This window comes from Oryctolagus cuniculus, chromosome 11 (genome assembly GCF_964237555.1).
Source record: "Oryctolagus cuniculus chromosome 11, mOryCun1.1, whole genome shotgun sequence".
In the NCBI taxonomy this organism is placed as follows: Eukaryota; Metazoa; Chordata; class Mammalia; order Lagomorpha; family Leporidae; genus Oryctolagus; species Oryctolagus cuniculus.
In genome coordinates this window covers 95316894-95339857 of record NC_091442.1, presented here as the reverse complement: position 1 = coordinate 95339857, position 22964 = coordinate 95316894, and the positions used below count along the sequence as shown (strand labels likewise).

Genomic DNA, 22964 nt, shown 5'->3' with positions numbered 1-22964 from the left:
ATAGTACTGTTGCACAATTGGAAGAGACTTCATTTATTTATCAGTTCACAGATTTTTTAAAAAGATTTATTTATTTGAGAGGCAGAGTTACACAATGAGAGGAGAGAGAGAAGGGGAGGGGGAGAGAGAGAGAGGGAGGGAAGGAGGGAGGGAGTCTGTCTTCCATCCGCTGGTTCACTCCCCAGCAATGGCTGGAACTGGGCTGATCTGAAGCCAGGAGCCAGGAGCTTCTTCCAGGTCTCCCACATGGGTGCAAGGGCCCAAGGACTTGGGCCATCTTCTAATTCTTTCCCAGGCCATAGCAGAGAGCTGGATCAGAAGTGGAACAGCTGGGACTCGAACTGGCACCCACATGGGCTTTACCCGCTATGCCACAGTGCCGGCCCTGGTTCACAGATTTTTTAGAATTGTCTTGAGTGCTTGAAGAAATACTCTCTCTCCTGGAAAAGATAGACAAGCAGATTCGCAAATAATTTCCAGGGATTCGAAGCCTTCATGAAGTTCACTCAAGGTCTTAGATTAAGAATCCTTTGAGAGGATTCCAAGATGGCTGAAAGCTGTGCTGATTTTGATGCGGGGAGGATAACAGAAGAAAAGCAGAGGAAGCACCTTCCTAGGGGAAAGCTGAAGAGAAATTTGCAGTGGAAATTCAACAGAAAGGAGAGAAGTGCCATGGAGCATTGTATGAGAGAAGACTGCAGCAGCCCTGTTGCTGGTGATATTGCCCGAGGGAGAACTTTGCTGACCACACTGACTTTGAATCCAGCCTGAAGCCCTCACCAGGGCCCTTGAAAAAAAAAAGCATATTTCTTTCTCCCCGTCCCCTCACAAGTGCACCTGGTAACCATTAGGAAAAAAGTGCCATCTTAACACTAGTAGAGGCTGTGGTGGCTCTACTAGGTGATTTTATCAGAGGAAAAATTCAGTGTTCCCCACTGACTTTCAGTCTGGCCTGGTGGATTGACAGAGGGCTGGGCACTCACTTAGGACTGTGAGGCTCTTCCATCCTTCTACCCTGTCATAGTCCCTGGGACTGAAATTGCCCGGGCAGAGCACCTACAGTCAGCTGGCTCTGGGAAGACCTCTATTCTCTCTGTGAATGGGGCAGGCATCTGAGGCTGAGAGGGAATCCTCTGCACCCTGTGACTGTGGGAGCCTTTTGGGTTATGGCCATGGGAATCTGTTGACAGCACAATAGGGCATGGGTTGTAGCTGGGTCTCTGGCCAATCACTGTCTGGCATCAGAGGCACAGAAATCCCTGATTGTCTGGGGTGGGTCATTGTAGAGGGTTCCATGCTCACATTGAGGACCATACAAATCATTTGTGTAGTTTGTGTATCTGTGTGGGTGGGTGTTATAGACACTGTGGGCTAACACCTGGCACTGGTTATATTGGAGGGGATGATGTGAGGCTATGATTATGCCAACAGGCATGATCATACCCTCCCCCCCTGCAGACAATAGAGATCTACCCCCCCCCCCAACTTGGGTGTTACCTTAGACTCTCACCTCACCCTTCGGCACTGACCAGAGTTCCCTGGCCCCACTGAGTACATACCTCTGGATATTCACTGAAGGAGCAGATACTCCATTAAACCACAGAGCCATAGTTGAAAGATAAAAGCCATCAGAGGAGAAAACCAACAAGTGTTTCCACAAATGTCTAAATGTAAGTGCAGAAATGGAAGAAACAAGAACAAGGAAGATGATAAAATTCCTGAAAAGGAAGACAGCCTTCATTATTAGAATGTGAAGATAAAGAGATTGATGAAATGCCTGAAAATGAATTCAAAAGAATGAACATAAGGTTATTCAGAAATTGAGATAAAGAAATCCACATATGATATTGATGAAAAATTTTGTTGAGAAATAGATGTATTGAAGAGACATCAAACTGAAATATTATAAATGAAGAACTCAATATGTCAAATAGAAAATATAGGAAATGCAGACTTGGTAAAGCAGAAGAAACACTATCTGAGTTAGAAGACACATCCTTGTAAACATCTCAGACAAAAATAAATTAGAGAAACAGAAAATAACATTCAAGAGTTATAGGATACTATCAAATGATCAAACATACATGTCTTAGGAGTTCTTGAAAGCTTGGAAGGAGAGAATGGATTAGAAGGCCTATGCAACAAAATAATACCAGAAAATTTCCTTAACTTGGAGAAAGAAAGGGACATCCACATACAGGAAACACATAGAACTCCTATTAGATGTGAACAGAAAACCACAACACATTATAAGGAAACATTCAACAGTGAAGCACACATAAAAGACTCTAAAATGTACATGAAAGAAATGCCAATTACCTTCATAATTTTCCCAACTTGACTAACAGCTAATTTCTCATTCCTCATCAGAAACCCAAAAGGCTACAAGTCTAAAAAGAAAAGATTGGGGGCTGGTGCTGTGGTGTGGTGGGTAGGGCTGCCACCTGCAGTGCTGGCATTCCATGTGGGTGCCAGAAGTGGAGCAGCTGAGAATTGAACCGGCCTGGGAAAGCAGTGGAAGATGGCCCAGGTCTTTGGGCCCCTGCACCCATGTATGAAACTTGGAGGAGGCTCCTGGCTTCTGGCTTCAGATTGGTGCAGCTCTGGCCTTGTGGCCAATTGGGAGTGAACCATCAGGTAGAAGAACCCTCTTTCTCTCTGCCTCTTCTTCTCTCTCTGTGTAACTCTGACTTTCAAATAAATCTTTTTTTAAAAAAAAGGAAAATATTTATAAATTAATGAAAATAAAGATCTTTGAAAGCAAATAGAAATTCAAAGAATTTGTCACCACTCATCCAGCCTTCCAAAAGATGCTTAAGGATATTCTACACACAGAAGCACAGAAAGAAAGTAATCATTATGAAGGAATGTGAAGGCAGACAAACTCCCACTAAAAGTACAAAGGAAGTTCAAACAAACAATAAGAATATTTGTAGGAAAATGGCAGGGCCAAGTTGTTACTTATCAGTAATACCTTGAATGTAAATGTCCTAAACTCTCCAAATAAAAGATACCGGCTAGCTGAATGGATTAAATATATGACCCATCTATTTGCTGCCTACAAGAAATGCATGTCAATGATACATATGGACTGAAAGTGAAAGGATGGAAAAAGATATTCCATGCTATTGTAAAGCAGAAACAAGCAGGTGTAGCCACTGTAATAACAGACAAAATAGGCTTTAACATGAGAGACTAAGAAGGGCATTATGTAATGATTAAGGGATCTCTTCAACTGAAAGATGTGACTATAATCAATGTATATGCACCCAATTACAGGGTTCTGGCTATTTAAAAGAAATGTTAATGGATCTAAAGGGAGACATGTACTCCAAAATAATAGTAATGGGGGACTTCACACCCCACTTTCATCAATGGACAGATCAACCAGATAGAAAATCAACATGGAAACAACAGAGCTAATCAACACTGTGGACCAGATGGACCTAACTGATATCTACAGAACCTTTCATCCCACAGTTGAAGAATACACATTCTTTTCATCAGTACAAAGAATTTTCTCTAGGGTAGACCATATGTCAGGCCATAAAGACAAGTCTCATAAATTCAAAAAAATTGAAATTTTGCTAAGCATCTTTTCTGGTCACAAAGGAATAAAGTTGGAAATTAACAACTCAAGAATTTTGAACAAGAGCCTAGGGTGATTACTGATGCCATAAACAAGAGTGTCAATTTGTTAAGTCAACAACAGGAGTCACTGTGCACTGACTCCTCATGTAGGATCTCTGTCCTGAATGTGCTGTACATTTGATTTAATGCTATAACTAGTACTCAAACAGTATTTTTCACTTTGTGTTTCTATGTGGGTACAAACTGTTGAAATCTTTACTTAATATATGCTAAACTGATCTTCTGTATATAAAGAGAATTGAAAATGAATCTTGATGTGAATGGAAGGGGGGAGGGAGAGGGAAAGGGGAGGGTTGTGGGTGGGAGGGAAGTTATGGGGGGGGCATGGTAATCCAAAAGCTGTACTTTGGAAATTTATATTCATTAAATAAAAGTTAAAAAAAAACAAGGTCACAGGATACAACATAAAAAAAAAAGAATTTTGATAACATATGCAGACAATGGAGACTGAACAACATTCTCCTGAATGAACAGTGGGTCATAGAAGAAATAAAAAAGGAAAACAAAATTCTAGAAACAAATGAAAGTGACAATATAACATATCAAAATTTATGGGACTTGACAAAAACAGTATTAAGAGGGAAGTTTATAGCAACTGGCACCTACATGAATAAATTGGAAAAGCACCAAATAAATGAGCTATCAGTGCTTCTCAATAACCTAGGAAAACAACAACAAACCAAACCCCAAATTAGTAGGAGGAAAGAAAAAATTAGAGAAGAAATAAAAAATTGAAACAAAAAATACAAAAGATCAGAGAAATAAAGAGGTGGTTTATTGAAAAAAATAAATAAAATTTTTACTCCATTGGCCCAACTAACAAAAAAATAAGCAGAAGACCCAAATCAATAGAATCAGAGATGAAAAAGCAAATATAACAGTAGATACCACAGAAACAAAAAGAATCATCAGGAATTACTACAGACAGCTATATTCCAACAAACTGAACAATACAGAAGAAATGGGTAGATTCCAGGACACATACAGTCTACCAACATTGAGTCATGAAGACGTAGAAAACCCTAGCAGATCAAAAACAAAGATGGAGATTGAGTTAGTAATAAAGACCCTCCCAAGAAAGAAAAGCCCAGGACCTTATGGCTTCACTGCTGAGTTGTACCAGATAATTCTTCTCAGACTATCCAAAACAATTGAAAGAGAGGGAATCCTCCCAAATATCTTTGAGTCCAGAATCACCTTAATTCCTGGACCAGGAAAAGATACAACAGAGAAAGAGAACTGTAGACCAGTATCCCTGGTGAACATAGATGCAAAAATTCTCAACAAAAAATAATGGAATCCAACAACACATCAGAAAGATCATTAATCCAAATCAAGTGGGATTTATCCCTGGTATGCAGGGTTGGTTCTACCTTCACAAATCAATAAATGTCATATATCACAATAGCAAACTGAAGAATGAAACCATATGATTATTTCAATAGATGCAGAGAAAGCATTTGATAAAATACAACATCCTTTCATGATGAAAACTTTAAGCAAGTTGGGTATAGAAGGAACATTCCTCAACACAATCAAGCAATTTATGACAAACCCACGGGCAGTTACTTATTGAATGGTTAAAAGTTGGAAGTATTCCCACTGAGATCTGGAACAAGACAACGATGCCAACTCTTGCCATTGCTATTCAATATAATACTGGAATTTTTGCGAGAGCCATTAGGCAAGAAAAAGAAATCAAAGGGATACAAATTGGAAAGGAGGAAGTCAAACTATCCCTATTTGCAGATGACATGGTTTTATAGATGGGGGAATCAAAAGACTCCACTAAGAGACTATTGGAACTCATAGAAGAGTTTTGTAAAGTGGCAGGATATAAAGTCAACATACAAAAATCAGTAGCTTTTGTATACAGACAATGCCATGGCTGAGAAAGAACTTCTAAGAATAATATAATATTTAGATAAAAATACTGCCAGCCCAGAATATTATATCCTGCAAAGCTCTCATTTGTGAATGAAGGTGAAATAAAGACCTTTCATAGCAAACAGAAATTGAAAGAACATGTCACCACTCGTCCAGCCCTGCAAAAGATGCTTAAAGATGTGTTACACACAGAAACACAGAAACACGGCCATCAATATGAAAGATGGTAAAGGAAGGAAATCTCACAGCAAAAGATCACTGGAAGTTCAAAGCATATATTAGAAAATATCTTTGGGAAATGGCAGGGCAAACTTACCACTTATCAATAGTCACATAAAACGTTAATGGCCTCACTCTCCAGTTAAAAGACACAGATTGGCTGAATGCGTTAAGGAACAAAACCCATCTATTTGCTGCTTACAAAAACACATCTTTCCAACAAAGATGCATGCAGACTGAAAGTGAAAGGCTGGAAAAAAGATATACCATGCCAACAGAAATGAAAAAAAGAGCTGGCATAGTGGCATAGCCATCTAAATATCAGACAAAATAAACTTTAACACAAAAACTGTTGAGAGAGATAAAGAGGGGCACTATATAATGTTTAAGGGTTCAATTCAACAGGAAGATGTAACTATTATAAATGTATATGCACCTAATTTCAGGGCACCACTTCATTTAAAAGATATGTTAAGGAAAAAAAAAGATATGTTAAGGGATTTAAAGGGAGACTTAGACTCCAATACAATAGTACTGGGGGACTTCAATACTCCACTTTCAGAAATAGACAGATCAACTGGACAGAGGATCAACAAGGAAACAACAGATTTAATCAATGCTATAGCACAAATGGATCTAACAGATATCTACAGAACTTTTAATCCTACACTTAAAGAGTTGACATTCTTCTCAGCAGTACATGGAACCTACTCTAGGATTGACCACATACTAAACCATAAAGCAAGTCTCAGCAAATTCAAAAGAATTAGAATAATACAATGCAGTTCATCAGACCACAGTGGAACAAAGCTGGAAATTACTAACTCAGGAATCCTTAGAACATATGCAAACACATGGAAACTGAACAACATGCTCCGGAATGAACAATGGGTCATAGGAGAAATCAAAAGAGAAATCAAAAACATTCTAGAAGTAAATGAGGATAACAAAACAACATATCAAAACTTATGGGATACAGCAAAAGCAATGTTAAGAAGAAAGTTTATAGCAATAGGTGCCTACATCCAGAAATTGGAAATGCACCAAATAAATGAGCTTTCAGTACATCTCAAGGATCTAGAAAAACTGCAGCAAACCAGACCCAAAACTAGTAGGAGAAGAGAAATAATTAAAATCAGAGAAGAAATCAACAGAATTGAATCCAAAAAAAATTACAAAAGATCAGCCAAATGAAGAGCTGTTTTTCTGAAAAAAATAAATTATTTTTTTTATTATTATTTTAACAGGCAGAGTTAGACAGTGAGAGAGAGAGACAGAGAGAAAGGTCTTCCTTTTTCCATTGGTTCACCCCCCAAATTGGGTGCCACGGCTGGCGTGCTGTGCCATTCTGAAGCCAGGAGCCAGGTGCTTCCTCCTGGTCTCCCCTGTGGGTACAGGGCCCAAGCACTTCGGGCCACAAAAGAGAGCTGGACTGGAAGAGGAGCAACTAGGACAGAATCCTGCACCCCAACCAGGAATAGAACCCAGGGTGCCGGCATCGCAGGTGGAGGATTAGCAAGTGAGCCATGGCAGCAGCCAAAAAATTAAACAAAATTGACATACCATTGGCCCAACTAACTAAAAAAAGAAGAGAGAAGACCCAAATAGATAAAATCAGAGATGAAAAAGGGAATGTAACAACAGACACCACAGAAATAAAAAGAATCATCAGATATTACTACAAATAGTTGTATGCCAGTAAACAGGGAAATCTATCAGAAATGGATAGGTTCCTGGACATATGCAACTTACCTAAATTGAACCATGAAGACATAGAAAACCTAAACAGATGCATAACTGAGACAGAAATTGAATCAGTAATAAAGTCCCTCCCAACAAAGAAAAGCCCAGGACCAGATGGATTTACTGCTGAATTCTACCAGACATTTAAAGAAGAACTAACTCCAATTCTTCTCAAACTATTCAGAACAATCGAAAAAGAGGGAATCCTCCCAAATTCTTTCTATGAAGCCAGCATCACCTTAATCCCTGAGCCTGAAAATGATGCAGCATTGAAAGAAAATTATAGAGCAATATCCCTGATGAACATAGATGCAAAAATCCTCAATAAAATTCTGGCCAATAGAATGCAACAGCACATCAGAAAGATCATCCACCCAGAATAAATGGGATTTATCCCTGGTATGCACTGATGGTTCAATGTTCACAAAGCAATCAATGTGATGCACCACATTAACAAACTCCAGAAGAAAAACCATATGATTATCTCAATAGATGCAGAGAAAGCATTTGATAAAATAGAACACCCTTTCATGATGAAAACTCTAAGAAAACTGGGTATAGAAGGAACATTCCTCAATACAATCAAAGCAATTTATGAAAAACCCATGGCTAGCATCCTGTACAGTTTCTGTACTGCAAAAGAAACAGGAAAGTTAAGAGGCAACCAACTGAATGGAAAAAATATTTGCAAACTATGCAGCAGATAAAGGGTTAATAACCAGACTCTACAAAGAGATCAAGAAACTCCACAACATCAAAATAAACCACCACCTTAAGAGATGGGCCAAGGACCTCAATAGACTTTTTGAAAAGAGGAAATCCAAATGGCCAACAGACACATGAAAAAATGTTCAAGATCACTAGCAATCAGGGAAATGCAAATCAAAACCACAGTGAGGTTTCACCTCACCCCGGTTACAATGAATCACATACAAAAATCCACCAACAACAGATGCTGGCGTGGATGTGGGGAAAAAGGGACACTAACCCACTGTTGGTGGGAATGCAATCTGGATGCAAACTGGTAAAGGCACTATGGAAGTTAGTCTGGAGATTCCTCAGAAACCTGAATAGAGCCCTACCATACAACCCAGCCATCCCACTCCTTGGAATTTACCCAAAGGAAATTAAATTGGCAAACAAAAAAGCTGTCTGCACATTAATGTTTATTGCAGCTCAATTCACAATAGCTAAGACCTGGAACCAACCCAAATGCCCATCAACAGTAGACTGGATAAAGAAATTATGGGAAATGTACTCTATAGAATACTATACAGCAGTCAAAAACAATGAAATCCAGTCATTTGCAACAAGAAGGAGGAATCTGGAAAACATTATGCTGAGTGGAATAAGCCAGTCCCAAAGACACAAATATCATATGTTCTCCCTGATCGGTGACAACTAACTGAGCACCAAAGGGGAAACCTGTTGAAGTGAAATGGACACTATGAGAAACAATGACTTGATCAGCCCTTGTCCTGACTGTCGATGAACAACTTAATACTTTATCCCTTTTAGTATTTTTTTTGTTCTACTTAATACCATGGGTTAAACTCTTTAATTAACACGCAGTTATTCTTAGGTGTTTAAATTTAACTGAAAAGTGATCCCTGTTAAATATAAGAGTGGGAATAAGAGAGGGAGGAGATGTACAGTTTGGGGCTCAAAAGGCTTCCATAGCCTTCACAACTCATGACAAGAGCCCAGGGTGATTACTGACACCATAAACAAGAGTGTCAAATTGTTAAGTCAACAACAGGAGTCACTGTGCACTTACTCCCCTTGAAGGATCTCTGTCCTTAATGTGTTGTACAATGTAAATTAATGTTATAACTAGTACTCAAACAGTATTTTTCACTTTGTGTTTCTGTGTGGGTGCAAACTGTTGAAATCTTTAGTTAATATATACTAAATTGATCTTCTGTATATAAAGAGAATTGAAAATGAATCTTGACGTGAATATAATGGGACAGGGAGCGGAAGATGGGATTGTTGCAGGTGGGAGGGAAGTTATGGGGGGAAAAAGCCACTGTAATCCAAAAGCTGTACTTTGGAAAAATTTGTTAAAATTTAAACACCTAAGAATAATTGTGTGTTAATTACAGAGTTCAACAAATAGTACTAGAACAAAAAAATACTAAAAGGGATAAAGTATTACATTGTACATCAACAGGACAAGGGCTGATCAAGTCACTGTTTCTCATAGTGTCCATTTCACTTCAACAGGTTTCCCCTTTGGTGCTTAGTTGTTACTGATCAGGGAGAACATATGATATTTGTGTCTTTGGGACTGGCTTATTCCACTCAGCATAATGTTTTCCAGATTCCTCCTTCTTGTTGCAAATGACTGGATTTCATTGTTTTTGACTGCTGTATAGTATTCTATAGAGTACATTTCCCATAATTTCTTTATCCAGTCTACTGTTGATGGGCATTTGGGTTGGTTCCAGGTCTTAGCTATTGTGAATTGAGTTGCAATAAACATTAATGTGCAGACAGCTTTTTTGTTTGCCAATTTAATTTCCTTTGGGTAAATTCCAAGGAGTGGGATGGCTGGGTTGTATGGTAGGGTTATATTCAGGTCTCTGAGGAATCTCCAGACTGACTTCCATAGTGGCTCAACCATTTTTTATTCCCACCAACAGTGGGTTAGTGTCCCTTTTTCCCCACATCCTCTCCAGCATCTATTGTTGGTAGATTTCTGAATGTGAGCCATTCTAACTGGGGTGAGGTGAAACCTCATTGTGGTTGTGATTTGCATTTCCCTGATTGCTAGTGATCTTGAACATTTTTTCATGTGTCTGTTGGCCATTTGGATTTCCTCTTTTCAAAAATGTCTATTGAGGTCCTTGGCCCATCTCTTAAGTGGGTTGTTTGTTTGCCCCAAATGGCGGAGTTAGAAATGTGCCAGGGGATTCCAATACAATCCTATCAAGGTGGCATGTACCAATGCCATCTCACTTGTGCAAGTGATCAATTTCAGTTCACAATTGATGACACTGATAGGTCTAAGAGTCAAAGGGATCACACAAACAAGACTAGTGTCTGCTAATACTAACTGATAGAATCAAAAAGGGAGAGAATGATCCATCATGGGAAGCAGGATCATAGAATGGCAGAAGCAGACTCATAGAATGGCAGATGTCCTAAATAGCACTCTGGCCTCAGAATCAGCCCTTAAGGCATTTGGATATGGCTGAAGTGCCCATGAGAGTATTTTAGGCATGGAAAGCCAAGACACTCTGGAAAAATAAAAAGAAGACCTAAATGAAAGATCTCTGCGAGTGAGATCCCAGTGGAAAGAATGGGGTCATCAAAGGAGGAGGTACCTTTCTCTGGAGGGAGGAGAGAACTTTTACTTTGACCCTGTTGGAATAAGATCAAAGTCAGTGAACTCAAAAGGCTTCCACAGCTTTGGCATCTCATGACTAGAGCCTAGGGAGATTAGTGACGCCATAAACAAGAGTGTCAAATTGTTAAGTCAACAACAGGAGTCACTGTGTACTTACTTCTCATGTGGGATCTGTCCTTAATGTGTTGTCCAATGTGAAGTAATGCTATAACTAGTACTGAAGCAGTATTTTACACTTTGTGTTTCTGTGTGGGTGCAAAATGATGAAATCTTTACTTAATATATACTAATTCGATCTTCTGTATATAAGTATAAAGAGAATTGAAAATGAATCTGGATGTGAATGGAATGGGAGAGGGAGCAGCAGATGGGAGGGGTGCGAGTGGGAGGGAAATTATGGGGGGGCAGCCATTGTACTCCATAAACGGTACTTTGGAAATTCATATTTACCAAATAAAAAAAAGAAAACAAAAAAAAAATAAAGAGGAAAATAGATAATAAGGAAAAAAGAGAAAGAATCCCTTAAATACAACAAATGTGCAACAAGTCAGAGTTTCTGTTAGCATGAACCCTTGTATATGGCTTTCCACAACTGTTTTTCTACTTCTAGTGACTGAAAGTGATCATTTTTAGAGATTTCTCCTCTGTTGTCTAAACAAAACTCTTGTTATTGTGTAATTTATTTGGTATTAAAATTTTTGCCTATGACTTACATTTGACCCTGGGTCTTTAGTATCTAAAGGTATTTCCAATATCTCCAACACATTTTCTACCAAGGCACTTCCAAAAGTCTGTGTAAGACAGAATTAATGAAAAGTTTATTTTGGCATAAATTTTTTTTGAAACTTATGAAATGTTTTTCATCATATGGATTTTCCATGAATTGTGTGAAGACCACTTGTATGCATGGATTTCAAAAAAGCTTGGCACTGTAAGAACTTACATTTTAATTTCATTATCCATTAACTTTTAGTAGTACCCTCTTGTTCTTGTTAACTATGAGGAGGCTTCAGAAAGATCATGTTCAAATGCACTTTAAGGCCAGCGCCGCGGCTCACTAGGCTAATCCTCTGCCTGTGGTGCTGGCACCCCGGGTTCTAGTCCCGGTTGGGGCGCCCGATTCTGTCCCGGTTGCTCCTCTTCCAGTCCAGCTCTCTGCTGTGGCCCGAGAGTGCAGTGGAGGATGGCCCAAGTGCTTGGGCCCTGCACCCACATGGGAGACTAGGAGAAGCACCTGTCACCTGGCTTCGGATCTACGCAGCGCGCCTGCCGTGGCAGCCATTTAGGGGGTGAACCAACGAAAGGAAGACCTTTCTGTCTGTCTCTCTCTCTTACTGTCTAATTCTGCCTGTCAAAAAAAATGCCCTTTAAAAATGAGCATTTTCCACAATCTTTTTGAAGCCTCCCGTCTATACCATGTAACCCAGTCATCTTTCTCTAGATATTTTTTTCTAGACAGTTCTTAGTGTCTGAATTTAATTTGGGTTTATTGAGGTGAATAGCATTCTGCATATGTGATCTTAGAAACCAATACGAAGTTCTGGAGGTATTTCTCTGTTAATGGCACAGAGTAAAGGACTTAGGAACGGACCTAGGAACTAGCTAATCAGGCCTAAGATCTGAGCTATACTATTTGCAGCTGTTTTGACCTAGCATTGGATGATTACTTTCCTCATTTTTCTTATCTGTAAAATGGAAATGTTTATATCTTCTGTGTAAATGTGTTATCTTAGCACATACTACAACTGAACAAAATATATATGTTACTTTTATCACTAATTCAGATTACTTGGGATATTTTGGGAATGACATCACAGTGAGGATGAACAAATAAAGTATCCAAATTATTTTTCACTAATATTAACCTAGCTGCTTCTTCTCCAAAGTTATGATATTTTTAAATTTAAGTGAAGATTTACATATTTATTTAATATTACTGAATTCTTTTGTGTTGAGCTCAGCCCCAGTAGCAGGCTTCTGAGGTGTTGCTGATATTGACATTCAGTGTTTCACTAGCCTTCCCAGATTAGTGATCTCCAGGCATGTGTGGACCCTGACCAAGCTCTTCAGTACCCGTTAACCACTTATCCCCAAGCAGACTAGAATTCACTAAACAGTCTGCATTATCAGAGTTTGTCATATTCCGTGCTGGCAACATGATACCATTCAGTTGGGATTTCCCTGGTTAACTACTGAATGAAAGAGGAGGAAGTAGATAGATAGAAAGTGACATTAGTGTGAAGTCAGCTGTTCCATGGAATGTGTGCTGACTCAACTGTTTAACTGAAGATTCTTTCCCAAGTTTCCCGATCATAATAGAAGTGTGGAGATGGCAGGGAATGGACCTCATCTGTAAAGAGCCAAACGAATTTTGAGGTCCTTAAGTGGATACCAGGTCACTCCTTTGACTCACAAATTAGAGTGAAGACAGTTTCAAGTACAAGAAAGGGAGAAACTCTGGATCTTTAAAGAATAGTCCAATCCCCTCACAAATATGGAGGCTCTTCCAAAGAATTCCTACACAGCACATCCAGAATCTCCAAGGAAAAGTGTGGGTGGTCGGCTGAGGCTTCTCTGCTGGCCAAGACTCTCTAATCCTTTCCGAACTCAGAGAGAAGGAAAAATAATAAACATTCACTCCCTCCCAAAGACTTGCTATATGGAAACTCTGAGAAATCCTTCAATCATCTTTATGAATGAAATTTTTAAAACAGCTTTTAGATGAATTTTCCAAACATCTTTGACTGAGGGAGAGAAATAAAAAGACTCACTGCTAATACCCTTTGCATGAGCTCAGTCTATCTTGTTCTTGCCGCCAGCTGTCGCAGGAGTTAGGGTCATATTTGGAAGGACAGCTCATTCTGCTTGGAAGGTCGTGTGAGGGAGGGTGAGGAGAGGAGTGTGCAGATGCCAGACTGGAGGACGAGCCAGCAGACACACATGGAAAGGGCTGCTGCCAGCTCCTCTTACTCTTGGAATCTGAGGATCCGGCCTCAGGAGTGCGACAGGACCATGACCTCTCTCAGAACCTGGCCGTGAACTCTCCTAGAAAGTGTGTTTGCTCAGGGTCCCAGCCTCTCAGCAGACCCTTAGTTCTGAATTTAGATTAGTCAAAAGAGCTCTGTTAATGGAACTGAGTGCACCTTGCCATCTACAAATAAAGGGATATCTGAAAAGTTTTCCTTTTATTAGAGTCCATCTTAAAATTTTGAGTATGATGAGCTGTAGGACATGAAAGGTTTTATGTTCTCCAGTGTAGGGAGCAATATCCAATTAATAGATTTCTCTCATCTTAACCTAAGATCTTCTTTTTAAAGCAAATAACAAATGTCCAACAATATCTGGCTTTTGTTTCCTGGATAAAATGCAGGAATAAATTAAATTCCTCAAATATATAAACTTCTCCCTATAAATTAGCACATTAAATAAGGCAATGATCCTTTCAAATGAGACTTTAGTACATAAAATGAAGTTGACTCTCAGAGCACGCATAAATAGTATCCCAGGGCATAGCAAGGGAGAATTTAGGTTCCAGGTCCTCTCATCTGCCAAGAGGCATTCAGCTGTGGAAGAACTGCGTCTGTAGTACTCCCTTAGAAAGGTACCCCATTTATATCACCTATACTATTTGGTAATGGTATCTATCAAGTTGTGTGACCTTGAGATGCCCATATCCTACATTGGAGTGCCTGAGTTCAATATCTGGGTTCACTATCTGTCTCCAGCTCCTGATTGCAGGTTTTGTAATTCTGACCCTCAGAGGCATCCGTAAAGGCTGAAGTAATTGGGTTCCTGCCATTCATATGGGATGCCTGGATTCAATTCCTGCATCTTGGCTTTGGTTCCCTTGCCCTCCATACTTCCCCAATAAAAAAATAAAGCTTAGGGAAAATTATCTTTTATTCAAAAATTCTTGCTCTGAAAAAAGAATCGAACTAGTTCTTACCTTGTAGAGTTGTGAGTATTTAAGGTACCCTTATACAGTCTCTGGCTCTGGTGTGTCTTTAGCAAATGACAGCTAGCCATTCTTCTAATTAAAAGACAGAGACAGTGGCCTGTGGTGTTGCCTTGTAGGAGCCCTGAGGCCTTGGAGGAATTCTGATACAGAAGCCTTCCCGGGGAATCCCATCTCAGGTGAAACTGTCCTGTCGTAAGTGATACTTCGGTCATAAATATCACGTGAGTCATCGCATGCTGAACCTATCCTATGCTGATTTTCATTTTTCTTAAGAAACAATGTTTATTGAATTTCAGTGATTGTGGAAAGCGTCAGGTCAAAGAGGTTTGTCTCCCACTCCCTCTGGAATTGATAAGGGCTTCAGCCAATTCTGAGTATCACAAAATGGTCTGGTAGTGAATGACTTTAGAAAGATCTCTGCCCCAGGTGGTGAGTTGTCATTGGTCTTACCCACTTCACTTAAGAGATAGGATCTGGACTTAAAACCAAGAATTTCAAGAAAGCCAGCTCCTGCTCCATCAGGGCACACATAGAAGCAGCAACAAAAGTTTCTAATAATGTAGGGAGGTAGAGAGTGAAACCCAGAAAACATATTCCTTAACTGAGTTTCTGTTGATAGAAATAAAAACAGGAAAAAAATTCAAATATTCCATTTTCCTTTAACTCCTAGACATGCCTGTTTAATGTTGTAAATATCAGCAAATTTCAAAAGGTGAATAAATGTTTTTAAGAAGTAATCTATTGATCACTTCCTCTCAATTGACATGTTTAACCCGACTAAATCAGTAGTTCTTAGCATAGCAATGGATTTGTTTAAAAAAAAAAAAAAAAAAAAAAAAAAAAAACAGAAAATAGCAACCCAAATGCTTGTTGTGAGGCATCCTAAGATCAAAACATCCTGTAGACAAATTCCTTCTTTATCCCTTACCTCATCTGTAAGCATCTTTGAGGATAGATCAAGTGGGTATATATAAAGGCACTTACTTCATGTAGGTCAGGGCTCAAAATGATCCTTTTTTTCATTTTTCATAGCATTTATTTGTCAACAAAGTTGCCCTAAACAACTCACACACAAAGCATCTGAATTTCAAATTGAGTACAAATAATTAAAAATAGAAAAATGTATGTATCAGCCTCATATCCCCTTTTTAAAAGAAATGTTTAACTCTACCACATTCAGACAACAATGTCCCAGCCCAATATATTTTTATGACATTAGGCTGAGGCCAACTCCCAGGTTTTATTTCTTATAATTCAATGAGTGCAATGGTTAAAATGAAGGAACAAGCTTTCAAAAGTTCCCCACCCACCACCACCACTTCATTTTGATTGTTACCTGGATTCACAACTGTGCAAAGTTGGTTTCAGTGTGAGAGATGGCCCTGGTGGTTAAGAGGGATAAGGTGGGGGAAAAGGAATAAATGGGTACTCTCTCTTCCGTATAAGCAAATAAATGAGCCAAAGAAACTAAAGGAAAAATCAGCTATGGCTGAATCACGGAGTACCTCTAAGCATTCCTTGACTTTTCCATTTGGGAATGTACTCCCATAGCCACTCCAGCAGATACCCTTGCCGATGAGCCTGGGAGTGCCTGCTCTCAGAGATCAACACTGCATTTTGGCTTGGTGTACACAGAGGGTGCTGGAACCCATTAATGCCTTGTGTGATAACAAGAAATGGAATGCTGAAAGTGGGTGCTTGAATTGCACACGTTTTATTTGGATTGAATTGCATATCTAGGGAAGTGTTTGGACAAGCAAACAGGACATGCAGACACCTTGCGTCCTCCCTGTGCTCTGGAGAAACTGAGATTCTGATGCTGGGCTGGTGAAAGTCTATTTGAATGGTTACTACTGAATGGTGCTGGGCATTGTCAGCTTTCCTTTACTCCCCTTCTATGTGAAAATGGCAGCTGTTTCTTCCAGTGAAAAGGAATAGTTGAATGTAGCAAGCAACTTCACACTCCCCCTCTCCCCTCAAATGTTTGTGGAGCCCAACAGCTGTCTCTGCAGATTCTGTCACTCAGGATTGGAACGGTTCTACATAATCAAGAGTGAGTGGTGAAGCTGAGATTGTTGGCTGGCATGAGGTGGCAGGTGGGAATGAACTATTCTATTAGTGGCCTCACTGGGTCTATTCCTGTGGGGACTGACTCAAAAAAGAAAACAAAAGTGTTTAAAGGAAGCAATGAAGGAAAGTTGCACACACATGACCTGGATTTCATACTTACAGATCTGAATGGCTGTGGAGCATGAATTCACTGTTAGAAGGGATTTTTTAATAATTTTTTTTCTTTTCAACTTTAATAAATATAAATTTCCAAAGTACAACTTTTGAATTATAGCAGCTTTTTCCCCCGTAACCTCCCTCCCACCCGCAGCCATCCCATCTCCCACTCCCTCTCCCATCCTATGCTTCATCACGATTCATTTTCAATTATCTTTATATACAGAAGATCAACTTAGTATATACTAAGTAAAGATTTCAACAGACTGTACCCACAAAGGCACACAAAGTATAGAGCACTGTTTGAGTAGTAGATTTTGAAAAGTGCTCTTGTTAAGGATTTTTCAAATTATTTTTGGCAACAGAAGTTTTCTTTTGCCCCCAACAAAATCTTAGACGGATATCTTAGAGGATTTTGTGTGATAAGTAAAAACAGCTATATAGAACAAGCAGGACCATCAGTGGAAGAGTGCGCTTTGTAAGAGAAAAACAACTGAAGAGAATAACAAATGAACTTGGTTCTGAGAACTCAGCACAATGAGCCTTTTCCAAACTGGATATATCCAGTATGGCCGAGTGCTACTCCCTTCTAATACACACGTGTTGCTGTCTTTGCCAGTCAGGGATGGTTTCATCCATTTATCCATTTAAAAAATATTTATCAAGTTCTTACCATACACTAGATATGTTTTAGGCATATACACAACAGATAAGATCCCTGCTCACTTGATGCTTATATTCCTGGGAATATAATATGGGGATCCAGGGGTAGCTGACAAAAACAGGAACACATCTCATGTTTGTTAAGTATGGTAAGTGCTGAGTAGAAGCACAGAGCAGGGTTGGGGAAGGGAGTAGTTGGGAAAAGAGGTGGTAGACAGAACTTAGGAACCTGGATAGACATGTAAGGGAGCCTGCACATTATATCAAGGAATTAAATGCTGGACAGGAATAGGCTGTGTGCAGTTCTATGGGATGGATTTGGGTGAGACTAGTGCTGAATGATTACCAAGTTCTTCAAGAGAAGCCGGAAGTTTTTATTCTACTTTTTTTGGTAAAGATTTATTTATTTGAAAGGCAGGAACAGAGAGAAAGAAAGAGAGAATGAATCTTTTATCCACTAGTTCACTCACCAAATGGCTGCAATGACCTGGGGCTGGGTCAGGCAAAGCCATGAGCAGGAACTCTGTCCTGGTCTCCCAAGTGGGTGCAGGGGCCCAAGCACTTGGGCCATCTTCTGTTACTTCTACAGGTGCCTTAGCAGGAATCTAGATTGGAAGTGAAGCAGCCTGTATCTAAACTGGCACTCATAGGGGATGCTGGTGTCAAAAGTGGCGGCTTCATGTGCTACCCCACAATGCCAACCCCAAAATTCTTTATTCTTTAAAGTAAAATCTTATTTTAATTCATCAGTCATTATTCCAAATCTTAAAAACACGAGCCCTGTTCCTGACATCTGGGACGTGAACAAGCAAATGGAAAATCTCTTATCTCTCCCTCTCTCTGACTTTCAAACAAATAAATAAAAAAATTAAAAAAAAAAAAAAAGGCCCTTTCAAAATCATCCAGGCTGTATATCTCCGGGTTATACTCTGTCTTACCCAGCATTCCAGGAACAGAATTTTTTCACTGAAGCAGGGAGTGGAGGACAGGGACCACAATTTACGTGGCTTACCTCTGACTCATCACCCACGAACTGAGCACCGTTCAGAATTCTATTCCAGTCCAGTCTCCTCTGTTTCCCTGAATGAAAGGCTGAAGGGGTGCAGACCCTTGTCCAAGGTCTCCCAGGGTTGCACTGGGATGGAAACAGGGTCTTCCCACTCCAACCCAGCGCCTTTTCCTGGAAAGCACGCACATTTATTGTTGTTTCCTGGCCGCGTGAATGGCTGAGTCAACAGATTGGATAGGACCAAGGCTAAAATAACTAACGAACAGCACAAATAGAAACTTCCAATTAGGAAGTAGCTTATTTAAATTTTCAGAGAGCTCTGTTTCAATTCACCTACAGGATTGATACTCTGAAGTAGAGTTCTATGTGATTTACTGCCTTAGCATTTTTTTCTGTGCCTTTTGCAACTATGAGTTCAGTTAAGTCATTTACTCTCACCCAGTAGATTAAATCTCAGTGCAACAGAGAGGTTGGGAATATAGAAAAAATGATATAGAAGTTATTAACAGAGAAAACAAAAATAAGCTAATTCTGAGCAGTTTCTAGAGGCATGCTGATTTTTTTAAAACATACACAGCCTATCCAGTTATCTCACATCTAGTTCTTTTTCCAGTCAAAATTCAGGTCAGCCAGGATCTGAAATAACAGTCCTTGATTATCTCTGAGTTCAAAGAACAAAATACAACAAATTGCTTCTATTCAGTCAACCAAGTTCTTGTTTTCCAATCGCCCTGACATCAAGTTAAGGTGGACAAAGAGCATTTACATTCAGAGTGGGTAAATCTTGTGCCAGTGCCAGCCTTTCTTCCTCCACACAGGCTAAAGCTAGAACCAGGGTTGCCTATGCCTGTGTTGAAGGAATTTGACTTATGTACTGGCTCCAAGACAAAATGCATATTCATCCTCTGGAACAGGTGCAAAACATCTTCTGTTATTAACAACCTACAGCTCTTCTCCTTTCATTTCTTATGTACAAACAGAATCTGTCTTGCATTTATATTGTGGTTGGTCTTTTATTAAACAAATAAGGGTTGAAGAATGGTTAGATTTTACCCAAAAGGATCTTGTTTGTGTTTAGTTTCTTTTCCTATTCCGGATTTATGAAAAGTAAAACTATATCCCACTCATTGAAATCTTTTGAAATGCCATTGGGCTTCTCCAAATCTTCTAGATAGCAATAAAGGAAATTGATAGTGATCCTCACAAGTGAAAGAAGATAAACGAGCTAACACATCAGTCATTTTGTTTAACTAATTAGAAGGCAGCCAATTGTTATCTGCTCTAATTTATTCTTGGACTTATACGTGCTTCATTGGCAGACTTTATTTAATAAACATCTATAACAGTGGCAATGTCCAAGCAGGAAAAACAAAAAACCCGCAAAATTATAATTTTGGCACCTCTTTTATTAAAAGGATGATGGAAAATTATCTCAGGGTGAACACAGACCACACCAGGGGTTAGACAAGTCTCAGAAATATGTGGATTTTTTTTTTTAATCAACACTTTGGGATGGTTTCAACATAGTGAAATCTATGAAATTTTTTTTTGACAGGCAGAGTTAGACAGTAAGAGAGAGAGACAGAGAGAAAGGTCTTCCTTTTCATTGGTTCACCCCCCAAATGGCCTCTATGGCCGACGTGCTGCGCCCATCCAAAGCCAGGGCTTCTCCTGGTCTCCCATGCGGGTGCAGAGCCCAAGGACCTGGGCTATCCTCCACTGCCTTCCCGGGCCACAGCAGAGAGCTGGCCTGGAAGAGGAGCAACCGGGACAGAATCCGGCGCCCCAACCGGGACTAGAACCCAGGGTGCTGGTGCCGCAGGCGGAGGATTAGCCTAGTGAGCCGTGGTGCCGATCTTCTATGAATTTTTTTATTAAGCATTTATTCTAGTGGGTAAAAGTGAGGAAAGATGAGGAAATGTAGGTGCAGGTTAAATATTTTAGATCCTAACAGTCTTCATAGAAGATTGTTTTGAGTTATGAAAATTCTGAAGGGCTGAAATTAGTGGGGAAGAAGTCATTATGAAATAGAAGTTGGGTTAGGCCCCAAAATCATGAGAGAAATGAACCCTGGCAAAGAGAGAAGCAATGGCAAATGCATAAGCAGCAGTGAGCATGCCTTCCAAAGAGGGAAGTGGGCACCACTAGACCAGAGCAGAGCGGCTGCATGCAGTGTATTAATAAGTCCTATGTTATGGAGAAACTTGATTCTTGGGAAGAGAATTTTGGCTCAGTTCTGAGTTTGAGTGTGGTATATGATTTGAGGGTATTACAGTGATCATGGTTTGCAGAAAAATATGAGGAGTCATGATCAAAAGTTCAAAGTTTACCTAGAATTTATTATAATATTCCTGTCATAGTGGTCACAGAATAAGAGAAGCAGCTTTATTCTTGGTAAGCATTAAATGCTTTTACTTGGAGAATGTCTTTTTTTGTTTTTAGCTCCAAATGAAAGCTTACATGACCTTCAATACAGAAAACAGTGTGAATCATTTTAAAATAAAGATGTTTTTAATAACTTATAATATTTACTTAATATAAAGTCAAACAATGGGATAAAGATGGTTTTTTGGTTAATACAAAATTGGATAGGAGAATTTTGTATCTGTTTTTACCTCCAATTTTAGATTTTTTTGCTTTGGTTGACAATTCTGATTAACATATATAAGCAGTTAAAAATGGTAATGAATATTTATATCAGCTTACCCTGAATTCTCTATAAAACCTTTAAATAAGCAGAAAGAACAGAAATAGCTTTATTACACTATTTGTGTTCCAGCTAATTCATGGTCAGTATAAATTAACATGGAAGGTGAGAATATGTGTTAAATTTGGTATACATTGCATGAGTATATCTTTTTTTGTTAAAATACTTGAAATCATGAAAAAATATTTTAGCAGGATTGTTTGACTCGAATGTCTGTGGAATCTGTAAGAACTCTCTGGAACCTTAAATGTCTACAGGATTTGTCTTTGAAGCTAGCTACATGCATTGAGTCCAAGCATTATTTGTAGTTTTTCTCAGTCCTCATAATGAACCTGAGACAATAAGGACTGGCGATTTTCTGTGAAGCCACAGTTGGTAAATAGCCAAGATAAGATCTAAAACCTGGGTGCATTTGACATGTGGTATGTGCCAGATGCTAACCCTGCAGCAAGAGCATGGGTTCATGTTCTGGCTGCCCAACTTGCTAACCAGGTGGTTTCAGTTTTCTCATCTACTAAACATTTGTAATGACACTGTATGGAAACCTTGGAATTTAGTAGGTGTTTAATAAATGTTTGCTGACTTATTTTTATCCTGTGACTTACTTCCTATCACAAACCCATCTATGCACTAATCATTTATACAGGTGTTGGCAAACTACATTCTGTAGTTCAAAACTGGCCCACAGCCCAATTTTGTAAATTAAGGCTTTTTTTTTTTTAAGATTTATTTATTTATTTGAAAGGCAGAATTACAGAAAGTCAGAGGCAGAGAGAGAGAGAGAAGTCTTCCATCTGCTGTTTCACTCCCCAAATGGCTGCAAAAGGTGGAGATGGGCCCATCTGAGCCAGGAGGCAGCAGCTTCTTTTGGGTCTCCCATGAGGGTTCAGGGGCCCTAAGACTTGGGCCATCTTCTACTGCTTTCCTAGGCTATAGCAGGGAGCTGGATCAGAAGACTAGCCTGGACTCGAACAGGTGCCCGTATGGGATGCTGGTACTGCAGGTAGTGGCTTTACCCACCATGCCACAGAGCCAGCCCCTGTAAATGGAGTTTTATTTTAACACACTGCAATGGACTGAATATTTGTGTCCCTCTCAAATTCATAAGTTGCAGTCCTAACCCCCGAGGTGATGGCTTTAGGAGCCTTTGGGAGGGAATTAGGTCATGAGGGTGGAGCCCTAATGAATGGGATTACTGCCCTTATGAAAGAGACTCCAAAGAGCTCCATTTCCTCTTTCTGCTAAGTGAGAACACAAGACAATAGCAGTCTATAATCTGGAAAAGCCCCTCCCTGTCTCTTCTGGCTTCCCAGGCTCCTCGTCCATGAGAACTTAATCTCTATTGCTAAACCACCCAGTCAATGAGACTCTAATGTGGGATTGAGACACATGCTTGCTCTCATGTCTGCCTTCACTCTGATACAGCATTGTGGTATGGTTATGATAGAGACTGTATGACTCACAGTGTCTAAAGAATTCACTATTTGGACCTTTTGAGTGATAATTTGTCAACCTTTGATTTGAAATAATGACTGCATTTTTTATCTGC

At 39.5% G+C, this 22964-nt stretch overlaps 1 long non-coding RNA gene across 1 annotated transcript; it reads right to left on the bottom strand.

Moving 5' to 3' along the window:
- Window positions 1-52: 52 nt before the first annotated feature.
- On the bottom strand, window positions 53-18932 carry LOC127491053 (uncharacterized). The gene is made up of 3 exons (XR_007919530.2): window positions 18712-18932; window positions 18170-18304; window positions 53-440 (listed from the first exon to the last, which is right to left on the bottom strand). It is a non-coding gene; the product is annotated as an uncharacterized lncRNA (long non-coding RNA).
- Between the last annotated feature and the right edge of the window lie 4032 nt (window positions 18933-22964).